The 16947-nt window shown below is 48.6% G+C and overlaps 1 protein-coding gene across 2 annotated transcripts in view; it reads right to left on the bottom strand.

Moving 5' to 3' along the window:
- LOC147326879 (carbohydrate sulfotransferase 8-like) overlaps nucleotides 1-16947 on the bottom strand; it is a 50481-nt gene that overhangs the window by 3920 nt on the left and 29614 nt on the right. The window lies entirely within an intron of this gene.

The following is a 16947-nucleotide window of genomic DNA, read 5'->3' as shown; positions in this document are numbered from 1 at the left end:
GTAGGATGATTTAATGAAGCTGAAAACAAACTGCAACACACGTGAGTGTGAGAGAGAGTGAGTGTGTGAGTGAGAGGGTGAGGGAGAGAGAGTGAGAGGGTGAATGAGAGAGAGAGGGAGAGAGAGAGAGTGAGAGGGTGAGAGAGAGAGTGAGAGGGTGAGTGAGAGAGAGAGGGAGAGAGAGAGAGAGGGTGAGTGAGAGAGAGAGAGAGGGTGAGAGAGAGAGTGAGAGGGTGAGTGAGAGAGAGAGAGAGGGAGAGAGAGTGTGTGTTCTAGTGTGTGTGTGTTCTAGTGTGTGTGTGTTCTAGTGTGTGTGTGTGTGTGTTCTAGTGTGTGTGTTCTAGTGTGTGTGTGTGTTCTAGTGTGTGTGTGTGTGTTCTAGTGTGTGTGTGTGTGTGTGTGTGTTCTAGTGTGTGTGTGTGTGTGTGTGTTCTAGTGTGTGTGTTCTAGTGTGTGTGTGTGTGTGTTCTAGTGTGTGTGTGTGTGTGTTCTAGTGTGTGTGTTCTAGTGTGTGTGTGTGTGTGTTCTAGTGTGTGTGTGTGTGTGTTCTAGTGTGTGTGTGTGTGTTCTAGTGTGTGTGTGTGTGTGTGTGTTCTAGTGTGTGTGTGTGTGTGTGTGTGTTCTAGTGTGTGTGTTCTAGTGTGTGTGTGTGTGTGTTCTAGTGTGTGTGTGTGTGTGTTCTAGTGTGTGTGTTCTAGTGTGTGTGTGTTCTAGTGTGTGTGTGTGTGTTCTAGTGTGTGTGTGTGTTCTAGTGTGTGTGTGTGTGTTCTAGTGTGTGTGTGTGTGTGTGTGTCTGTTCTAGTGTGTGTGTGTGTTCTAGTGTGTGTGTGTTCTAGTGTGTGTGTGTGTATTCCAGTGTGTGTGTGTGTGTGTGTGTGTGTGTGTGTGTGTGTGTTCTAGTGTGTGTGTTCTAGTGTGTGTGTGTGTGTGTTCTAGTGTGTGTGTGTGTGTGTGTGTGTGTGTGTGTTCTAGTGTGTGTGTGTGTGTGTGTGTGTGTTCTAGTGTGTGTGTTCTAGTGTGTGTGTGTGTGTGTGTGTGTGTGTGTTCTAGTGTGTGTGTTCTAGTGTGTGTGTGTGTGTGTTCTAGTGTGTGTGTGTGTTCTAGTGTGTGTGTGTGTGTGTGTGTGTGTTCTAGTGTGTGTGTTCTAGTGTGTGTGTGTGTTCTAGTGTGTGTGTGTGTTCTAGTGTGTGTGTTCTAGTGTGTGTGTGTGTGTGTTCTAGTGTGTGTGTGTGTTCTAGTGTGTGTGTGTGTGTGTTCTAGTGTGTGTGTGTGTTCTAGTGTGTGTGTGTGTGTGTGTGTGTGTTCTAGTGTGTGTTCTAGTGTGTGTGTGTGTGTGTGTGTGTGTGTGTTCTAGTGTGTGTGTGTGTGTGTGTGTGTTCTAGTGTGTGTGTGTGTGTGTGTGTTCTAGTGTGTGTGTGTGTGTGTGTGTGTGTGTGTGTGTGTTCTAGTGTGTTCTAGTGTGTGTGTGTGTTCTAGTGTGTGTGTGTGTGTGTTCTAGTGTGTGTGTGTGTGTGTGTTCTAGTGTGTGTGTGTGTGTGTGTGTGTGTGTGTGTTCTAGTGTGTGTGTGTGTGTGTTCTAGTGTGTGTGTGTGTGTTCTAGTGTGTGTGTTCTAGTGTGTGTGTGTGTGTGTTCTAGTGTGTGTGTGTGTGTGTGTTCTAGTGTGTGTGTGTGTGTTCTAGTGTGTGTGTGTGTGTGTGTTCTAGTGTGTGTGTGTGTGTGTGTGTGTGTGTGTTCTAGTGTGTGTGTGTGTGTGTGTGTGTGTGTGTGTGTGTTCTAGTGTGTGTGTGTGTGTTCTAGTGTGTGTGTTCTAGTGTGTGTGTGTGTGTTCTAGTGTGTGTGTTCTAGTGTGTGTGTGTGTGTGTGTGTTCTAGTGTGTGTGTGTGTGTGTTCTAGTGTGTGTTCTAGTGTGTGTGTGTGTGTGTTCTAGTGTGTGTGTGTGTGTGTGTGTGTTCTAGTGTGTGTGTGTGTTCTAGTGTGTGTGTGTGTTCTAGTGTGTGTGTGTGTGTGTGTGTGTGTGTGTGTGTGTCCAGTTCGGGTGCAGCAGCTCCTCGGGCTCATTCCTCACACTTCGCTGCGAGCTGATGCTGCCTTCGTGCTGCGAGAGCTGTGAAGATGATGAAGATGATGTGACTCGTTTGCGGTGACCTTCGTCATGCTGTGGATGGATGAGCTGCTGACCAGCTACTGTGCTGCTGGTAACAGCCGGCGCTCTCAGTTTAAATCATCGGTCTAATCGAGTTTATTCAGCGCAGCTCTCCAAGACGCTCGCTCCCCACACGACCACCGAGTCACATCATTTCACACGAATAACAACTGGCCCCGCCCACAACAGCCACTGCTTCGTGTAGTTTCTGCATGTGTGTGAGGTTACATGCTGGAAACGCGGTGAGATCACTGGAACACAAAAACACAACGTGTGACCTTTGAACACAGGAGGGCATCCTTCCTGTGGCCTGTTGGTGTGTATTCATAGCAGGCACACACACACACTCCTCATCTTCACACACATATGCATGTGTGTATCACCATGTCAAACATTTGTGTGACCCTGAAACCCAATCAGAGCCCTCTAACAGTCATGTGACGACCTGACTGAACCTCAGGACTCTACGTCCTCACAGAGCTGAACGTCTGATCAAACTTTAAACCTGAACTGGCTGACCTCACTCCAACTTGCTGTTGTTTTATTGGTTTGTGTCCACGCAACATTACTAACACACAAACACACACGCATGCAGCTGGCAGGCCCAGGTGGCCTCTCAGCAGTTTCCTGACACTGAAGGTTAGCGGCGGTGGCATCCCGCTGCAGCTCCTGGTTATTTATTACCCAGAGCGCATCTCACTGTCCCACACACAGAAAACATGTGACTAATCCAGGCTTTTGTGTCAGCACGCACACACACACACACACACACACACACACACACACACACACACACACACACACCTATCAGCTCGCTGAGCTCAGCTGGATGCTTGAGCTGTAGAGAGCGCCCTCTGGTGGCAACACATGATGACACCAGTTTAACAGAAAGAATCTTTTTGAGCTCAGATGAGGTCTTGGATCGCCCCCTGCTGGCCATTAGAAACAATGCAGATTTAGGGCTTCGCGTTTGAGACGCTGAAGCTATGCCGTGTTTTATTGTCTTGGTGTGACTGACCAGTGTTGAGAGAGGTTAAAGGTCAGGGCTGTGTGGAGCCTGAACACCTGAACTGATGTTTTTCGTTCTTCTCTGTCATTTAGGCCATTTTCCCTCTCAAGTCTGCTTCTTTGAGAAAAGCTTTACTGAAGCTTCAGGAGAGCGCGTCACAGAAACGAAGCCTCCAGCCGGCGTTTTCTTCAGCTTTGTGTTCTCAAACCAGACGTGACGGGTGTGACCGAAGACGCTCGGTGTAGCCCCGCCCTAACCCTGCTCCTCTGAGCAGAACGTCACCTCCACAATAAGCTTTGTTCGGTCTCACCTGAAACAGCATCTGAGCAAGAAACTCATCAGGAGGCTCGTTTCCTCACATCCACCCAATCAGACTTCATCCACAACCCGAGCAGTCGCCCCCTGCTGGACGCTAGACAGTTAACCATGCCACTTATCTCCGCCCAAATGATGGAGGCAACAGTCCGAACAGAGACCCCGGACCTCCCTCTCCCCTGCCCCCTCCTCCAGCTTTGAGGTGGAACCCCGAGTCAGGGCTGAAGCTGACCCCAGTCCACCTGACACCCTCGCCTCCCCTCACTCGTGAACAAAACCCTGACATACTTAAACTCCTCCATCTGGGGCAGCAGCTGGTCCCACACCTGGAGTGCGCCCTTCACCCATTTCTGATTGAGGACCATGGCCTCCAATTTGGAGGTGCTGGTTGTCATCGGCTGCGGTTTACAGGGACCGAACGACTCGTCACACCGGGCCAACGCCCCGTACTCCGGGGTACTCGGATAAAGAGCCGGCTCAGTTCTGCAGCCACTCTGCTCCTCCTGAGCTAACGGAGCCCGGCCGGTTCGCCTGCTGACAGATGGAGACCTCCACCCTCCATCGTTCACAGAGCGGCGTACATCGTCAGAGTCAAGATGAACCTTTGTTTTCTGGCTGAGCCGTTGCCTCGTTTGTTGTGTCGCCGTGTTTCTGCTGTTTCACACGAGAGCAGATCAAATATTAAACTCTGACTCCTTAATAAAAACCACGTTCTGTGTGTGTCTGTCTGTGTGTGTGTCTGTGTGTCTGTCTGTCTGTCTGTGTGTGTCTGTGTGTGTGTCTGTGTGTCTGTCTGTCTGTGTGTGTCTGTGTGTGTGTCTGTCTGTGTGTGTCTGTGTGTGTGTGTGTGTGTGTCTGTGTGTGTGTGTCTGTGTCCGTGTGTCTGTCTGTGTGTGTGTGTCTGTCTGTGTGTGTGTGTGTGTGTGTCTGTCTGTGTGTGTCTGTGTGTGTGTCTGTCTGTGTGTGTCTGTGTGTGTGTGTGTGTCTGTGTGTGTGTGTCTGTGTGTGTGTGTCTGTGTGTCTGTGTGTGTGTGTCTGTGTGTGTGTCTGTGTGTGTGTCTGTGTGTCTGTGTGTGTCTGTCTGTGTGTGTCTGTGTGTGTGTGTGTCTGTGTGTGTCTGTGTGTGTGTCTGTGTGTGTGTGTGTCTGTGTGTGTGTCTGTCTGTGTGTGTCTGTGTGTGTGTGTGTGTGTGTCTGTCTGTGTGTGTCTGTGTGTGTCTGTGTGTGTGTGTGTGTGTGTGTGTGTGTGTGTGAGAGAGAGTGCTGCAGGTACCACTCTGAGGATTTATGATGCAGCTGTCTTCATCCCGGCTCAGTGTAAAACGTTCACTCTGACAAAGAGACGTGACAGCTTTAACACACACACAGACACAGACATGCACACACACACACACACACAGACACACACACACACACACACACACATGCACACACACACACACACACAGACACACACACACACACAGCTGTTTATTACAAACTTTGCTGCACTTTCAGCAGGTTCACATTCAAACACAGAATCCCATCTGTTTCATTGAGCATGCTCAGTGACTGTGTGTGTGCGCACGTGCGTCAGTCACACATTGAAAGGACAATGCGCTGCATCAACACTGAGGTCGATGGTACGTGTCACGGTCATCATCACAGACATCGCCCAAATCATCGCACTGCCGCCGCCGCCGGCTCGCCATTGCACCGTGTCCCAGCTCTGATGTTGGTGCTTTTGGCAGTCATCGGGTTCAGCGTGTCCACCTGCTCCCTGATAGACCCCGCCCACTAACAGCAGCCATGTTTTTGTCACACTTCACGTGTAACTGATGGGTCTCCGTGTGATTTCTAATCAGCAGACGTGTGTTTGTGTGGAATCGCCTCCACCCAGTGCATCCGTCAGTCCTCTGACTACCCAGCTCTTGGGGGTTGGAGCTATCTTTACACTGCAGACGGTGCTGCTGGTGGAGGTGAGGGTGGAGGTAGAGATGGGGGTTGGGAGCTGGTGCTTCAGTCTGTTTCCCGAGTCACGAATCACAGACGCTGCTCAGAGCACGAAGACTGCTGCTTCATCACGAGGAGGAGAAGGGGGCGGTCTCAGGGCAAAAAGCTTACAGCCCACTTCTTCATCACACTGCCAGCAGAGTCTTCGTCACTCAGCTGAGGTGCCACGAAGCGACGAGTCCAGAGAGGAGCGCTCCCCACCATCATCATCATCTTCTTAGAGCCTCCGGACTGCTGACACATCTGACAGGAGCCTCACCAAACAGGTGAGGAGCCTGGTTTGCAGATTTGCTCCGCCTCCAGCTAATCAGACCTGTCAGAATGATGTGGCGGTCATGTTTCTACTGCGAGGACTTGAAGTACTTTGTACTCTAGGCCTTCACCCAATCACACACACAGCTTGATGAGCAGGTGGGAGGAGCCAGGACTTGATTAGAAGCTGTTCGTCCTGAGCCACAGACTGTTGGGACGGTGACGCTAGAGTACGATGTCTCAAGACCACTTTTACGTGGTCTTGGTCTCGCTGTCTCAGATCTCAGGTCTTGACTACAAGTCTAGGTGTGCAGCCTGATCGTCCACACTGACCACAGATGGCGATCAAACCAAAACCACCATCTCCGATTTAGAGCAAAGCTGGGCGTTTCAGGTATTTTGGCCGCCGCCCACTCTGCCTGCCGGCGTCCCTGTAAACCTCAGTGTAAGAGCCCTGGGAGGCGGGCAGGTCACATGTTAGTCCTCCAGCAGGTGCTGATCAATAATCAGGAAAAGTGAAGCTCTGCACAGTTCAGCTGCAGGGTGGCGCACTGAGCATGCCTGCGTGTTACCTGTCCCAGCCGTGCAGGTACGGGCTGCTCCTCTGAGACACATCCCGGTGTTCTCTTAAGCCCCACCCACGTTCAGTGATACTGTCATCACGATGATGGACATAACGCCATAACCCCATCACACCTGGTTAGCCACAGCTAACAGAGCACACCTGCCTGTTCTGATGATGGCGTCCGTCAGGAAGACACTTACGATCGGTAGAGTGCTGCTGAGGCGGAGCTCACGCCAAAGAAATCTGGATCTGCGTTTATGTTTACTTCGATAAATAAAGGAGGCGGGACTCTGGACACGTACATGGTGCAGGAACATGAAGCGTGTGTTAGCTGTCAGGCAAACATTAACAAGTGACAAGCTCTATTTCTCTGAAACCCCGCCTCCAAACGCTCCCTGAAGGTGACTGAGACTCAGCAGCAGATTTGATGGCATCATGTGACTCTGCTGCACGGTGTCTCATCATCCACGCTCAGCCTTCAAACCTCTGCAAGCTCAACGTAGAGAGCACGGCGCCACTGAGGGGCTTACCATCATCACCTGGCAAAGCCCGCCCATCTTTATAGCCTTAATCCTTCTCCTGAACATTAATCCTGAGGACGCCTGCCAGAGCTCGTTAAGATCCGCGTCCTACGCCACACCGAGCTACACTATCTTGCCAACGAGCACTTCCGTGAAAGAGGTGCTCACACAGAAGCCGCCTGACTGAGATCACAGCATGGAGAAGTGTTCTGAGCTCAGGCGGAGGTCCCGTGTGGGTGGGGCCTCTGAGGCGAGATAGAAGACTGCCAAGCTGACCTCCTCGCTCCTCATCAGAGATCTCAATAGAAGCACTGCACGATGACATCATTGCATCTCACCAATTACATTCATACTTTTATTCCTCAGAAAATAAAACACAGTAAAGGTCGTCACAGCTGACGAGTCAGCCTCACTGAGCAAAGCAGCAGCATCGCTGCAGCGAGCACGTCAGCATCGCTCAGTTCCTCCCTCCAGAGCAACGTCGGGCGAGCGTGAGGTTTAGGTTTGTTCTGATCCACTGAGGAATGCCGCGATGTTTGAAGGCGGGGTCAACAAAGACGCCTCCGTCTTCACTTCTTGTGTAAAAGCAGTAAAAAATGACGAGAACACCCCTGAGCTCGGTGTGGTCTGGTTTGTGTCCAGCTGTCAAACAGCATGTGTGACCGATGATGTCATTGGTACAGCATCTCGTGGTTAACGCGATCTTCCTGATGTTTAGTGGAAGCTGGTGAGAGGCTCCTCCTCCTGCTTGTGGCGGTAACGCAACGTAGTCACGCTAATCATTGAACACTGCCCAGCCTCCTCGCTGTGACACGATTCCTGCAGCGAGGAGCGCCAAAACTCAAACTGAGATGACGTGAGCTGTTGCCTGCACTCACTGGTTTCCAGTAAAGCCTTAGTACTGGACTCTGCTGCTCTCTGGAAGGCGTAGCTGAGCCAGTGTCGTCTGTTCTTGGCGCCGCGCTCGGTGTCGCTGTGAGCTCCTGAATAATTGAGCGTGAGGAGTTCAGTTACCCCAGAGTCACGCTCATACCGAGGCTCTGCCTTCAAATATTCATTTCCTGCTCATCAATAAAAGACGGACAGCACGGCGAGGAGAACCCTGCTGTCACTGAGCCGCCTCTGAGATTATCTGGGAGGGTTTCCGCCGCCAACCCAAAACCCAGCATGTCGCCAGCGGAGCGCTTCCTTCAGTGCAAGCCCGACAGGAATGAGGATAGCTTCAGATTCCTCGCTCTATCACCACCTCCGCCCACTGCCAACACCACGAGTGAATGAACTGCTGTAACGTTGCAGCGCGTCCGTCCGTCCCCGGGTCACAGAAACGTTCCCAACACGTCGTCTTTGTACCGGATTAACAGGTTTAGTTCTGATTGCTTGTGTTAATAAGCTGCTACCAGTGAAGCAGTGACTTCCCTACGGTGGCCCTGAGAGGCCAAACGGACTGCAACTTAAGAAAACACCAGCAATAAGAAAAATGGTGCAAAAGAACACAAAATACAACGGAAATAAGAAAAACGACAACAGAAATAGGAAAAAACACAAGTGTTTCTGGGCAGACAATGACCTGACGGACCAGTTGCAGGAACCCAAAACATGGTAGTCGTGTTTTATCATGATCGATATCATACTCAAGACGGAACTGTAGGCTAATAGTCAGGCTAACACGCTTACCTCTCATCTTTTCTTTCCTCACAAAACCGATAGATCCTCCACTTCTTTTAAGTGTCTCCCAGCACAATTCTTAGCATGTTTTGGTTCCTGCAACTGGTCCGTCGGGTTATTGTCTCCCCAGACACCTTGTGTTTTGGAAATCTGTTTTTCCTATTTCCATTGTCTTTTTGTGTGCTTTTGCAGCGTTTTTCTTATTAGTGGTGTTTTCTTTGCAAGTTGCAGTCCGTTTGGCCTCTCAGGGCCAACGTACTTCATTAACCATGGCAGGCAGCCCATAGTGATGTGAAGTGGGCGGGGCAGTGAAACTGCCTTCAGTATAAGAGCACGGTTAGTCCCTGAGATATGAACATGAGCAAAGGCTGCAGCAGAGTCAGTTTGTTCTCCGGGTTTGATGTTCCCGTAATCTGCTCCTGTTTCTGCAGAATGAAAATAAACAAAAATAAACTGGACCATCACGTTAAAAATTCCCCCTCAGTCACAGCAAAGAATGAAAACTTGAACGTGTGAAGCGGTCACAGCGGGTCGGCTGCACCTCTGAGTTCTTCACCTCTAATCTACAAATCTGTGAACTAAGAGGAGTCAAAGTGCTGCTGCCTGGTTGGTAATAAGTCCCTGCTGAGCGAAACATTAAAAAGACAATTAGAATTGAAAATTCAGCGTCAGAGCACGAAGGAAAACAGCCTCAGCTTCTTTAGACGCTGATGAAACGCTCAGAATTTTATGTTATGTTGTATTTATGATTGTTATTGTTTAAAAACAACGGAGCGATCGATCGGCGTCACTGCTGTGTTATCATCCTGAGCCTGTGCACTCTTATACTGCAGGGATGGGTACACACCTGCAGGGGCGATGGAGGGGAACAAACAGCTGGTTAAAACACGAGGTCACGCTCACTGAAACACACCTCTCAGATCGCGTCTTTGCCTCCTGACAGGTGATAAATTGGGCGGCGGCCTCGGCGTCTCAGAGTTGAGAAAGACACATTAAAGCAGTGGGAAAGTTTTTAGTGCGGTGGGCGAGCAGCAGGAGATAAAGTGCTGCGTCGGATCACACGAGGAGAAATAAGCCGATGAGCTCATCTCAAAGCTGCGTGGAGGCGGGGCGACGAGAAGCTTCAGGCCTACAGGTGAGCAGCAGCGAGGTACCGCCCACCCCAAACACACCAATCAGAACCAAACCTCTCTGTCTGCACTGATGACATCATCACTGAAGCAGAGTCTGTGGTTTCACTCTGCTCTCAGCGTTTATAAGGAGGGACACGTCGCCATGGTAACAGATGCTGTGGACCCACCTGCTCTAAGCGAGGTTAAAGAGCTGATAGTGATGAAGAAGCATCTTTAGAACGACCCGAGAAACCGTGCTCCTCCTAACGGCGCCGTTATACTTGCCCTGCCGTAGTCCTCATTTTCCTGTCACGGCAGCCGGGTTGAGGGTGCGGGTCTGTCGGTTTCCCCGACGCTGATGCCGGTACAGGAAGACGCTGCACCCACACTGACGTGGAGCTTCTGTGGAGGGTAAGCCTGATCCTCGACTCGGTTTGGTCTCACAGAGGAAGCTCCAGACCACGAACGATGGTTCAGTCCTACCTGTCACATCCACACCTGTATGTAACAGGGTCCTACAGGCTGCTTACCTGGCCTCGAGAAGGCGATCAGCTCAGACCTGCAGCGCCCACGTGGTTCACGTTAACCCTGAAAGGCAAACGGAGGCACACCTGTTGTTGCACTGCAACAAACGCCACGCGCCACCGGTTTGGACTGAAGGCCATCGAACCTTTCAAAGAGATGCCGTCTATGGTGACGTGGTCTCTGTTGTGTTTCATGAAGGCCAGAAACAGTTTTAACCTCCTCACACTTCACCTGTGGGAGGAAGTGACCTCACCTCTGACCCCACAAATCTGAAGCGAAGCCCTCGCGCTGTCAGTTCACAGAAAAACAGATTTTTTTGGTGAAAATGAAACAAACTGTACTAAACTACTGGATGGTGGCGCAAAGGGGACACGGGTGGAGGTCTGGCTGTTTGCACAGAACAGCTGACACGCTCTGTGTCCCACTGTCCGTGAGCGGCGATGCATCACACAGGTGACGAAGCCGATGATGCACCATCGCTGCTCCTCCATCACAGCATCCATCACAGCACCCGCCTCATTCATCATGACGTCTGAGCACGTCTGTGCCGAACTGTGCCGATGCTAACCCGATGCTAACAGCATCGGGTTAGCATCTGTCTGCAGGTTTACTGGGAGGAGCTCCAGACTGAAGACGAGGAGGACGGTGCTTCCTCCCACCTGCTGAACTCTGAGTGAACCTTTCATACTCGGAGACGTTCGTGTTTACACCACAGCCATGAAATATGACCAGTGTGAAAAAATAAGTCTCTGAAATGGAAACGGAAGCAGTGCTGGGATGATGAAGGTGACGTAGGTGCCGTATCTGAGAGGATGCTCCAGCCTGTTTTCTCTCCCCGCCACATTAAAAGACTCCCGTCTGTCAAAGCTGCTGGATAGAAATCCTCCGGGCGTGGGAGTGTGACGCATCAGTGAGACGGCTCTGTCAGTCTGATGTCTTCACCTTTCTCCTTCCTTCACTTCTGTTGTTATCATCTAAATATTTTTAGCTGACCGTTGAATCTTTTACAATGATTCCTTTAGTGAAACCTTAACCTCACATAAAACTGCAATTCTGAAGAAAATGTTTCCCACACTGATCGTTATTAGAGGGTTGAAATAATGTTAAATGAATCTTAAAGTTTAATGAAGCTTATTCTATAAATATGTTTGTATTTGTCTGCGAGGACAACTTTTCTGTTAGCGGGACGTGGACAAGATGAGATCCGAGTCGAGCAGAGTTAATCCTGCTTCCAGACGAACAGACGAAGCTTCACGTCAGAACATCATTACTTTCACTTTGATGTCTATTTTTAGAATTCACTTATTGTTGTTTTGATTTGGAGCCATACACATCAAACTGAACTGTAAACGTAATGGTCACTGCGACCAACACTGCAGCCTCCCAGTACTCCTGTCTTTCTTATTCTCCCTGCCTATCTCACTTGTTCTCTGCTAACATCTTCCTTTGGACGCTGTAAATGCGTCATTGTTGCCTCTGGCTCCTCCCACAACAGCGTGGAGCAGACAGCAGTAATCTCAGAGAAAAGAAGCACGCTGACCTCCATCTTTACTACGACTGACTCACCGAGAGCCGTCTGAGGGCCAGAGTTTTGATTTCCATTCAGGACTCTTAGAACGTACTTCCTGTTTATTTATGACAAAGCATCATGGGAACTGTGGTTCCAAACCTGTGCCTCAAACATGAAGGAGACAAAGAATAATAAGAGTGGGGAAAAAGCTGCTCCAGTGGGCCTGTGGCTGTGAGACGATGTCAGAAAGCAGGAGATGAACGCCGATCTTCAGAGAGCTGCTCTGCCTCCTCCATCACGATAGTGCCCGCTCTTCTTCAGCCTGCAGCAGATGCTTCCTGCTCTGCAATAAAGCTAATGCATTTTTTATTGACGTGTATCCATGAGGAGGAAGCTCTGAATAAAGAATAGCAAGCCGGCTCCTTACGGCCCACTTTATTTGTCCGTTTCCATCACTGTCACTGTTTCACTGCTTCAGAGACTTTCCATCGTATCTGGACGCGTGCAAACCACAGTTTGGACTTTTTTATTGTTTCTGATTTTTAAGCTGGTTCAGTCGAGTTTTTTACTGTTTTTCATTTTGATGGTGTATCTTTTTGTTGTATACTGAATAATTAATCACGCCAACCTGCTGAGGCTGGATGTGACCCTCAGGGTGGGGAGGGGCTGTGATGTAAGTGACGGTTTCACGGCTGATGTTCGTCCGACGCCGTGATGCGAGCAGACTCCGTGCAGGTCAGAGACTCTCAGGCAACGTCCTCAGATACGAGTGCTCAGCGTGGGCGGGGTCTCCTTGCTTTCCTGCAGCGTCTGTGGGCTTTAACCATCAGCATCCTCCATCAGATGATGGAGGTCGTCTGCGGCCGCTCAGCCTTCTTCCTCGTATCTCATTAACACGACATCAGCACACAAGGCGCTGCATGCCAACGCTTCATTAATATTTCACAGTCAGGGGGACGCGTGCCCGGCAACGCGACCTTATGCAGATTAAGATGTTGGCAGGGATAAAATGAAACGCTGCCTCCTGATTATCAACGAGGTGCCAGAGGACGGGCGGAGGTCACACAGGTGCTGACCGCCGTCAGACAGAAAGGAGGCGGGACTGAAACAAACCAGGAGGGAACGACGCGTTCGCCGCTGCTTCTCTGTTAAACGTTTAGCTCATGAAGCTCAGAATGAACACATCGTTTTATTGACTGCTCTTATGACAAATGTTTAACCTCCTGAGACCTGAACTCTTCCACAGCAGCGTTTTTAATTTCTCTCTGATATTTGGGCTGATTGGGACCTGATCAATGTGAAAACAAAGAATTACCAGATTGTTTTTTACCTGATTTTTGTTTCTGATGAAAATAATATCCAGATGTGAGGATATTCATTTAAAATGTTGATAGAACAGCAGCAGCATAACGTCCTCGTAAGTGGACATCAGGCCCATGTAGAGCAAATTTGAGTATTTTGGTCTAAATAACCCAAAATGTCCACATATGTAGACGCAGGTCCTAGGAGGTTAAAGTGTTTTGTGGTTTCCTGCTCCTCCCTCTGTCACACCAGGCATGAAATAAGCCGTCACTGACGGCAGGTTTGCGTTCACGCCACAAAGAAAAGGAGCCGAGGAGAACGGGGTCACGAAGGAGCGGAGCATCATCCAAGCCGACAACGGGGATCTTCCGTGCTACCTCCACGCCTTTACTAGGGCTGCCACAAACGATTATTTTGATAGTCGACTAGTCACCGATTATTTTTGCGATTAGTCGACTAATCAGATCATCATCCATTAGACGTAAAACTACAGCTTATTGCACCAGCAGCATCTGCTCTTATATAACTATCATTAGCTTACAGCTTTAAGTGTTTAAGGTGCTAACTAAAAATAAAGACAAGATGATAGTTTATTAAATTTTAATGAAATTTGCAGATTGTTTCGGTGAAGTTTAATAAACTCCTTGCTGTCTAAAATATAACAGGTAGTGATGGGACGTTCTGTATCGAGGCTTCGGAGCGTGTGTCGAGTAATGGAGGGGGCGTTTCCGCGAAGCGCGTATCGAGGCTTGCTTCATTTATGGGAGGAGCTGAAAATGATGATGTCCGAAGCCTCGCTGCCCGGCTGTACCACGTGACTGGTTCATGAAGTGGTTCGAACTTTGCCGCGAGATATGACAGCGATATAAACCCTCAGACTTCATTCAAAAATGTGGGTGTTTGATGGAGAGTTGCGGTTAGTGAGAGTTTGGAGACCGTTTGGAGGTTTATGAGAGTGAGGAGAGAAAGTCAGGAGAGAATGGAGCCAGCTAAGAAGAGGAGGATGTCCTCCCCTGTGTGGGAACATTTTGATCTTATTCCTCCCAACAAGGTATGTAAATTTCTACAGAAGATGTATTTTCATGATACTGATGGTGCAATACAATTCATGTTGAGCTGTCTTGACTTTTGTACAAGGTGAAGTGTTTGCTATGTGCCAGGGAGCTGGGATATAACAACAACACCTCATCCATGCTTAGGCACTACAGAGCTTTGCATGAGAATAAGGGGGACACCGATTGTGGAGCAAGACCAGGTGAGCCATCAAATGCAATGATAATATAGGATGCAGTAATGTTACTAAATGATATAACAATATTATACAACTGTTATAAGTTACGTGTGTGATATTTATATTTGTGCTTTATCTTTATTGTCTTTCCTCAGGAGAACAATCTCAAATAGATGAAGACCTGGTTACCATGGTGATTGAGGACTCCCAGCCATTTAGCATTGTGGAGGACAAAGGATTCAAAAGATTTGTTAAATCATTAAATCCTAGCTATGTTCTCCCCACTAAAAAGGTCATAAAAGCAGTGAAAATTTAGTTTTTACAGAATAAAATGTGAACAGGCAGGACTGAGGCTCAAAGCCTCAGTGTGTAGCTGTCCATACCTCAACGTTACAAAAGCACAACCACTGTCCACACCCCAACCACACCTCACCTCACAGTAAATGATCATTTCCATTTTAAGCATTTCCAAATAATCATTTTCCATACTGCCACTATAAATATACACAGTATACTGCATCACTACAATATAGATGTTTTACACACTCCTTTTGTTGTTGACATTTACAGGCTGTGTGCAAAATGCCACACTCTTCAAATTCATGCCAGCTATTATTTTTACGTCCAGTAGGTGTCCTGCTAGAGCAAATGAAGCTTCATGAAGCTTTGCGCTGGGGTGAACCAATTGGATGAAAAGCTTCAGTGCTTCATGGGGCTTCATCTGCCCATCACTAATAACAGGACACCGGAGTATATTCTGGAGCATCTCACACTTCTGATAATCAGCTGTCTGCTTGACGTTTATTCAGCTGTGTAAAAACTATAACTTTAATCTCAGCCAAACCGATTTACTCAGGAACAAATAAAATACTAAAAAAAGCCAAACAACAACATTTTAAGTTATCTAAGTGACTCATATATCATGTTTAACCTGAGTAGTGAAAGACAGCGGTGGGTTTGAAAACGATTTGCGGGGAGTCCGGTGTTCTCACGGCGCTAGTTAGCCTAGCTCCGGCTAGCTAACGAGCTAGTGGGTAACAGACGTCTCCGAAAACGTCGGAGCGCTTTTGAAAATATGTGGTGTCCTGATAAACTGAGCAGATATTTGAGGTTTACACAGCTACATTCTCGCCTGAAAATATGTTAAACGTTTATTTTGTGACCCAGAAAGAATAATAAGAGTAACATTAAAACTAACTAGCTGCCGCCATTGTTGGAAACTGAGCTGGGCCGCGCTATGAATTCTGGGACACAGCTGCTTCTTCTTCTTCTTCTTCTTCTTCGGGGTTTAACGGTAGCTGACATCCTTGTACATGCAGTGCTGCCATCTTCTGTTTCAGTCCGTTATTACACTCTTAAATCCTGCTACTTATTCCTGCGTCTTTTGGGATCTTACAAAGCTTCAAACGACGCGTCGACTATTAAATCAGTCGTCGACGATTTTGATAGTCGACGTAATCGTGACTAGTCGACAAATCGTGGCAGCCCTAGCCTTTACCGGGTTTCCTGAGTGACACATGACGGGACTAACATTAAAACAAACAGCGACAGACGAGCAGCCACGTACACCGGCGCCATCTATAACCAAAAGGATCCATTACAGCAGACCTCCCCAAACTGTGGGGGGCGCAGAGCCATTGCAGGGGGGGCGCGGAATGAAAAGGGGGGAAAAAACAAACCGCTTGGACACTGCTAGCACGGCGCCCACACAAACGCAAAGCAGGAGATGAAGCATCGCTGAATATGTTTCCAAACCAACTTCATTCTAAGCCAAAGAAAATATGGTGAAGCAAATCTGCCCTTTGGCTTCACCTGCACAGGTGCTGAGGCAGGTCTCCCTGCAGGTCTTCCCTGCGTCGGGAGCAGCGCTGGGCTGTTTAAATCACGGAAAAACAGGATCCCACAGTTGTTTATACTTTTAACCACAGAGAGGCATTTTTGAAAAATGTATTGACAGCAATGTTGAACATTATTACACAGGAAAAAACAACTACATGTAAAATAATCACACCGTGAGCCTCTGCCTTTGTAATGGAGGGACAGTAACTGCGTGTAAACCTGCAGACAGTCAGATTAACAGTATTTCGTCTCTATCATTCTGCGATTCATCTCATGTAAACAATAACGTGGCCACAGCGTGGCGTGAAAAAGGCACATAGCTTTGACGCTGCGTGACCAACTCTGCATTCCTCGTCCACACGGAAACACAAAAAAAGGAGTCTCAGTTTTCGGTGATTCGAAACGCCGTTTACGTGGACGAAACAGCTGCGTGTTCAAAATCACCCGTGTACGCAGCGTAAAAGAGTTAGTGGTTTATTTATTACTACCTGCAGTTTACTTGTATTTGCTTAACTGTTTACTAAATGTTTGAGGTGTGAAATAAACCACAATGGAGCAAAATATGGGCGTGTGTGGGTGGAGGACGTGTGCGTGCCTGCGCGCAAGGGGGGGCGTGAACATTTTTCTTGTAAAACAAGGGGGGCCCAGCAAAAAAAGGTTGGGAACCGCTGCATTACAGGAAGACGAGCTGCTGATAGGGCTTTGGAGTTGACGTCACGCCGCAATGCATTATGGGAGCGCAGTGCCATTTTCGGGGTCTACGAATCAAACCAAACACACTGTGTTGGAACGACGACTACAAGAAAGATGCTTAAAAGCAGCTCAAAAGAGAATGAACTGTATAGAGACCGATTTCATCCAGAGGCGAAGCGGCGGTACTTGCAGAAAATAGCGTGCATTGGAAATGTGAACCCGTATGAAATACGGCCGTGGAGTAGAAACCCTGAAGACCAACCGCTACTGACG

This window comes from Aulonocara sp. 'chitande type north' Nkhata Bay, linkage group LG7 (assembly GCF_057382095.1).
Source record: "Aulonocara sp. 'chitande type north' Nkhata Bay isolate Kocher_YH1m ecotype deep benthic linkage group LG7, A_spYH_male_GT1.1, whole genome shotgun sequence".
NCBI classification, from domain to species: Eukaryota; Metazoa; Chordata; class Actinopteri; order Cichliformes; family Cichlidae; genus Aulonocara; species Aulonocara sp. 'chitande type north' Nkhata Bay.
Note: the sequence above shows the minus strand (reverse complement) of the source record. Positions and strands in the feature narration are given on the sequence as shown.